Raw genomic sequence first — 8,160 nt, 5'->3', positions numbered from 1 at the left:
ATCTGATGTTTTAGTTACTGTGTTAATTAATAAAGCTGTATTTTCAATTTGTGCCCGAATAATTATTCCAATAACTTACTTCACAGTGAAAATAATTTGTCACAAAATTAGCATACGTTAAGTATACTAAAAGTAAGAATTTTTATAGATATTTTAAAATTAGTTGTAGAAATTCGTTTTTAAAAAATATGCTATTTTTTAAACAAACCCTAGTCGTAGGGGTTAATTTTGCAGAGAACTTTGAAAGCGCTACTCAAAATGAAATACGATGCGCTCATTACGGCTAGACTCCATTTTTAATCTTCACTTCCAGGTCAGTCTTTGGGTCATCATAACCCCTCCTCCCCCCTCTCACCAGCGAAATAATAGCCCGTATTATTTCTGATTAACATTAACGATCTCCATGAAGTCTCAAAATTAACAACTATAATGTTTGCTGATGATACAAACCTATTCCTATCTAATAATAACATCAATAAACCTTTTTATGGTATGAACATTGAACTAACAAAAATATCTGACTAATTTAAGTCAAATCAACTTTCGCTCAACATTGATAAAACTAAATAGATTTTCTTTCATCAATGATTTAAGAAACATTTACCTCCAATTAATATGCCTCTTTTTCATATTGATAATATTCAAATAAAAAGGGTAATTTTCACAAATTTTCTAGGTATCATAGATGAAAATCTAGCATGGAAGAATCACATCGGACATTTATGCAACAAAATTGCAAAAAGCATTGGAGTTTTATATCTTTATATAAGAAGCATTATAAACAAACATTCATTAACTCAACTATATTTCTCTTTTATACACTTTCATATTAATTATGATAATATTGCATGGGTTAGTACCCATAAAAGTAAATTAAAGCCACTTTAATGTCAACATAAGCATATTGCACGTCTTATAAATTTCAAAAATCGTTTTACTCACTCAAGGCCACTCTTATTTAACATGAATGTTTTTAATATAAATCAAGTAAATATTTATAATGTTCTTTGTTTATGTTTAAATATAAAACCAACTCATTTTTGATTTATATTCTTTAAAAGAAAAAAATAAATATTTTTTAAGAAATGATAAATTTAATAAACAACCAAAATTTCAAACAAACTTTGGGAAATTTTGCATTTCTTTTCGTAGAGCTTTTTTATGGAACCAAATAATTTTAAAAAATTTTGGTTTTTCTAATGAATGGTATTATTATATGTTCAAAAGAAAACTAAAAAAAGTAATTTTCTCAACTGAAAACATATTTATATACTTTTTAATTATACCCAGTTTTGTCATCACTCATTTATATTTTTCTTTTATATAATATACACCATTATTTGAATTTTGTTAAAAGTTGCACTGACATTATTTGTACAGTAGTCATTTATTATTTATTTAATTTTTATTTTAATTCGTAAACTTTGTAAATAATTTCTATTACGAACAGTTTTACGAACAGTTTTACGAACAGTTTTACGATCAGTTTTACGAACAGTTTTACAAACAGTTTTACGAACAGTTTTACGAACTTTTAATATTGAATTTAATTTTGTAATAAAAAAAATATATAAAAAGATAAAAAAAATGTATAAAAAGATAAAAAAAAAAAAAAATAATTGATGTATGTGAATGGATATATCTGCAAATATTGTATGTATGATACTTTTGGAAGTTAACCATCCTTTGACAGTGGTTTAGCATTTTTGTCGGTAGAAGCATAAACGTAAACGCACCAACATTTGATAAACTCTTCTACACAATCTTTTGGACAACCTTAAAGTGCATTTGGATGTACCTAGTGCAATCATATTCTTATTATTTTCGTTTATTTATTAATTAATTAACATTTAAGATTAATGTAATTGCAAGATACATTTGAGTAACAAGAACCAGTGATCGTAGAGATGCGAGTAAGATGCGAGACGTATTTGTTAATCAAGAATATTATGAAAACGGGTGATGCGGAAGTTATCGGACAAATCCTAATTTCATTATTTGAGCATAATAATTACTTTTTGTGGTTTTATGCGTAGACATAAACGTTTTATAAAATATAAACTTTATTATTTGAAACACTATTTAAAATGAGGTTAAATGCAGCTGAACGAGAATCTTTTCGAAAGCGACTAAAAATGTTTTTTGTAAATAAACCTAATATAAAAAAAAAAAAATCGTAAATCATTTTGAAAAGGAAGGATTTGCTCGAAGTACAATATATGATAACCTAAAAAGACTTGAAACTGTTCAATCGTTTTCTGATGACGAATAGGATTCAGTCAGAGAAAAATAGGTATTAAATTTGGTGTAAATCAATCGACAATTGATCGTCAGTTAAAAAAAATGAATATTAAATATAGAAAACGTGAAAAGACTCCAAAATACACTATAGAACAATAAATAAAGGCAAATAAAAGAAGCAGGAAACTAGTTAACCAACTCTATAACACAAATTCGCTTCTAGTCATCGATGACAAAAAATACTTTTGTTTTGCAGGGGACAACAAGCCTGGAAATTCTGGATACTACACAAACAACAAAAAGAAATGCCCAAAAAGTGTTTGTTTTATAGGAAAAGAGAAATTTCCAAAAAAATTATTAATGTGGATAGCCTTATCTGACCGTGGTATGTCCGAGCCATTGTTTCGCACTTCCAAGGCTGTAGCGATCAATTCATCAATCTATATTAATGAACGTTTAAAAAAACGACTTCTTCCATTTATTCACAAGTATCATGGAGACTTTAACTATTTATTTTGGCCAGATTTTGCAAGTTCTTGTTATTCTAAAGATTCTCTAAATTGGATGGACCAATATGTCTATTAAGTTGATAAAGAATCCAATCCCCCAAATGTGCCTCAAGCACGACTAATTAAAAAATTTTGGGGGACATTTGGCACAGAAGGTTTACGAGGGAGATTGGCAAGCTTCAACAGAGCAAGTTTTGATTGATCGCATTAAACTAAAACTACAAGAAATTGATTTAAACTTTTTACAGTCGCATATGAAAGGCGTCAGAGCAAAATTGAGATCAATTGCAGATGGTGGTGTTTTTTCATATAAAAAATAATATATTTTTATTAAAAGATAAATGCTTTACTTAGAAAAAATATAATAGTAGTTTGTTTTTTTATTTATAAATAAGTTATTGACGTTTTTATTTTGTCCGATAACTTCCGCATCACCCGTTATTATCGTTTTAGCTTGAGTCATGCGGTTCAGAAGAATTGGTATTTTAATTCAAGCCATAAAGACCATAACTAAAGAAAAGTTTAAAATTTGTATTTATTTATTTTTGTTTTTTCTAAAATCTAAATTAAGTTCAAAGTTCTTCGACAGCGGTTCTCGGTGACAAGAGATGCATGGTCTTCCTTGAGTATCCGCGTTTTTTATCTTCTTTTTTTTTTTTTTTTCTAACGATTTCTTTGCATGTAATTTTTCTTATTGATATATTTGTAAATATTGTATTAAATATTGTAAAAAAGAACAAAAAAAAATAATAATAATAATAATAACGCATGTGGTCTCTTTCCCCCATCTTACACCTCCAAAAAAAAACTGTACTTTAACACAATTTTTCTATATAGCTTAATAAATATTTCTGCATCCAAAAACCAGCGAGTAAAAGATAATTAATAGAGTAAACTGAGATAACAGTAAACGAAAAAAATAAGTTAACGGTTTAGCAATTTAGATTCTTTTGCATTTATTGAAAGATAAAACAAACAATCTTTAAAAATGCGAGGCACCGTTTTGTAGAGAATTTTGTGCTCTATCTAAAAGGTGTTAAAATTATTCAAAAAAACGTAATGTTGCCTTAGCAAACCTCAAAATTCTCACTCTCGTAAAAAAAAAAAATTTTTTTTAAGAAATCAACCTCAAAACTCCCTAAACAAAAATTAAGTTTTACTAAACAAAAAAAGACTGTTTTGTAGAAAATTTTCTGACGCTCAAGATTCTCATTTCAAAGTTAAATTTCCATATTGACACACAAAATAAACCCAAAGAGTCAGCATTTCGCGAGTTGAAAGGCAGTGTCTAAGTACATCTGAGGTGCTCGAGAAACTAAAGCATGACGATGTGGTCAAATACCCAAAGCAATTAAAGAAACACAAAATTCACCTTAGTGAAGCTTTAGATGAGACTCAGCAAGTGCAACGTTCAAAAAAAGCGAGACTAGACAAAGACATCAAGAGGTGCAAAAAGTGTCGCAGAGTTTAGGAAGAATCTTTTCCAACTCAAAAAAAATGTGGTACCAATGTGAAGCTTTTAGTTGCAAGCCTTGGGTTTGTCGATCGTGTTTACCCAAAAAATACAAAATTGGTGAAGAGTTTTTTGCATGAAAAAATGCCGCAAACCTGATTCTGTCGATGAAACAACTCATTTTTATTTAATTATTAAATAATTTTTTTCGTATATTTGATTAAAATAGTTTTTTATAAACTTAACTTCTAATGTGACAAGTTTTCATTTTAATTTTTATTAACTTTGCTTGATTTTCTTAATATCCTTATTTAATTTTAATTTTCTTAATATCTTTAAAAATTGTTATTAAAAATTAACTAGTTTATTTTTCCCCAATTATAAGGGGAAAAGTAGGCGTTTTTTTTCTTCATAAAAATCGATTTTTTTAAAGATTTTTAAAATATTTTTTCTTAATTTTTATATATTTACATAATGTAAAAAATTCTCTTTAAAACAAAAACAAACAAAAAATAAACAAATATTTTTTCTTTAAAAAAATATTTGAATCTGAAGCTAAACTGTTTATTATTATACCAGTTTACTTTATAAACAAAACGCAATAGATAAACTTTTTAATTTTTTAATTTTAAGTGCTCCAAGAAGTCCTAACTGTCATATTACAGAGCACCACGAAAGAGCATTTTTATAGAATATTTATATAATTTTATTATAGAATTTTTATCTAAGTTTTATTATTACATAACTATGTTGAAAAATTATTTTGATGTCTTGAGGTGGCTTTTCAAAGCAGCAAAATGGTTGACATAACTTCAGCTTTTTTATCACTTAACTTTTTTCAGAAAAACATTTTCAATTCAAAGGACGGCGTGAGCTAACAGGCATTTCTATCCACTACTAGACCTGTAGCAATTTTTCACCCTTGAATAGGACCTTTCTCCGGTACAATTTGTAGCGGCAGCAGAGAGAAACAACCTAAGAAGATCGATATTAAGTTTTTGATCGAATAAGCAAAAGTAAACCAAAATGATTTAGTTTTTTGATTACATTAGTTCAAATTTCATTTAGAAACGAAGATCTTGGAAATAAAATGTCCGAATAATTTTGGCAGGTTTATAAACACTCTTGGGCGGACAAAGAACTTAAAATAAGAGAGAGGTATAAACTTACCTTGCCAGCTTAGTAGACTTTTTGAGATTAAAGAATCAGCTTGCATCTTCAGCTGATTCTATAATCTTGATAAGTCTATTAGCTTTTTGTCATTATTCAGCTTTTTTAAGGCTACCTTTAAGTTTAAACGCTTCTTTCATATATACAAATATTTAAGTACTATAAAAAATATTTAAGTACTGAGAATATTTAAGTATTTAAGTACTATTGAGAATATTTAACTATTGAGTACTATTTAAGAAGTTTAAAAAAAAAACTCTGATAATTATACCTTGAAAATGTAAAAACCTGTCAATTAGGAGTAAAACTTGCATTTATCATCTCTTTGCTAAGAAACGCATTGAAAAATATAATGGCTTTACTAAGTCGCAATAAAACTAACAATTTTGTTAATAAATAAACAAAACATTTCGAAAAGCAGGTGTGGTTAGCTTAGCAAATAAAACCAGAAACTTAATCCTTTATAATATTCAGTTTCTTTTTCAAACAAAAAAAGATTCAAGTTATAAAAAACGAATAAAAAGAATTGTGACTTTTAAATTTTTTATTTTTCAATTTTTTATTAGTTTGAAAAAAATTAAATCCTTTCTGGCCTCAACGCGCTCCTGCACCGCAGCGGCTACTAATGCTGACATTGTTAAAGACGGGCCTGTTCACTTCAGCTGTATATCATTGATGTCATTTTCAAGTTGCTTGGGAGTTGTCCATAAAGTACATACGCTTTTATTTCAATCCCCATCCCCTTCCCTGAAATTTGCTATACGCTTTTTGAGGACCCTCTACTTCACTAAAAATACCTACGCTTTTAACCTACCTACCTAACATTTTTTCATATATTTTTTCAGTTTCCTTACTTTTTTCATAGTCATAGTATTGAACTCGTCTGGAAACTAAGTGGGCCGTTTTCTTTAGATTTCGTAAAATAACTTGAACTTTATGGGGTGACCCGACTGAGAGTGCATCAAATGTTTTTAAAATGACATTTTTTGGCGCACACTTTAAAAATTTGAATAAATCCGATGGTGTTTTAACTGCTATTGAGTAGCTATTCGTTGGAGACAGACCTCAATTTTAGTTCAAACGTTAGTCTACCTAATTTAATTTATCCTAACCAAAGTGAAGAATGAATATTTATGTGTTGTATTATGACGGAAATGCTGAAATTTTTTACCGCTGATTCTACCAAATATTTTCTAAAAAAACAATTTCTTTTTAAAACTTAGCCAAAATTGTACTTTTCTTTTATGTTTTGAATTAGCAAATCTTGTCTTTTTTTATTTGACTGTTACCTCTTTGATCAATGATATTATAACGTTTAGGCGTGTATCCCACTACATTACTAAACAAAACATTCTATTATGACTTAGTGGGAATGTTTTTTGAACCTCTAATATTACAATTGGTTTTAGTTCTAACATATCTAAGTTTTATCATGAGCAGTGTTTATCGTATTTACTTGCTGCTAAATATGCATGATTATCTAACACTGTATATATAAGTTCGTAGATTTTATATTGCAAAAGATAACTTGAAAGCTTTCAAGATTAAAAAAAGTCAAACTAAATTGATATATAAAGAACATCAATTAAAAAACACTCTCTATTTTGGAGCGAAAACATTAAAAAGAAAGTGAGATGACTTTAACCTACTAAAACTGCTATTTTCAGAGCCACATATTTTTTAAAAATATTATTGCTATATATAATTAGCTCCTAGAGTTGTAAAATAAATACTTCATGTATATTTAATAGTTTTATGGTGTTGTAACTTAATACTAAAATAAAAGAACAAGAATGAATAATAAAAATAATATAATTGTCTTTATAATTTCAAAATAATAATGACAATACTACTATTTTACATATGTTTTACAAATATAAAAGATATTTAGTTTTGAACAAATCAAATAACATCGTTTTTTTTGGCATGGCTTAATACTATATTACTACCACTTTATATTACCTGTGTAGCTAAATACATTATATTTCCAGCTACTAAATTTATTTTTTAGTTGTTTTATTTTGTTGTTATTAAAGCCAAAGTCATTAAAAGATGGGTTATCCTTGCAAGTACCAAGTGATTGTTAGTGTCGCAAATAATTTTCAAATAAGCATAATTTAATAAAATTTTTAATACAGCAAAAACTTATTACTAAGGCAGCAAGTTTAACACTTTTTAATAAATATTTTATCAACTTTATATGCTCAAAAGTAAGTTTAGGTAAAATACGAAAGCCACGTTCTCTGTCTTCGTTGAATATATAAGCAATATGGTTCCACAGTATAAACTTACCATCCTTACATATATCTTTTCCGTATATTTTAAGTTGGATAAATCATATTTAAATAAGACACTAAAAAGGTTGCCTTATTTTAATGTGGTGGATTAGGTATAAACGAATCATTTAAAATGCCTTTTCAACAACTTGCGATTTGCAGAAACTTCATCGCAAATTAAAAGCAACAACTTTTAAGAAATTTAGTTTACAAATTTTGGTTACTTTCTAAATCAAAAGAAACGTTTGTCATGCTGTTGCACCAGTTGTAAAAGTTAGCTAGATTAGTCAAGTATATCATCATACACTACAGCTGACTTTGAAACTAGATTTGAAATTAACATGAAATATCTCATTTTAGTTGAAGATAACCTTAGATTTTGTGATATTATTTATCTGCATTCAACAAAATAGATAATAAATCATAACTTAAACTTAAAATCGAGGTTTGAAATATTAATTCTGTAACCTTATTTAATACGCTGTGATTTTTAAATAGAATTCTGTAATCT

The sequence above is a fragment of the Hydra vulgaris genome, chromosome 07, assembly GCF_038396675.1.
Source record: "Hydra vulgaris chromosome 07, alternate assembly HydraT2T_AEP".
NCBI classification, from domain to species: domain Eukaryota; kingdom Metazoa; phylum Cnidaria; class Hydrozoa; order Anthoathecata; family Hydridae; genus Hydra; species Hydra vulgaris.
Note: the sequence above shows the minus strand (reverse complement) of the source record.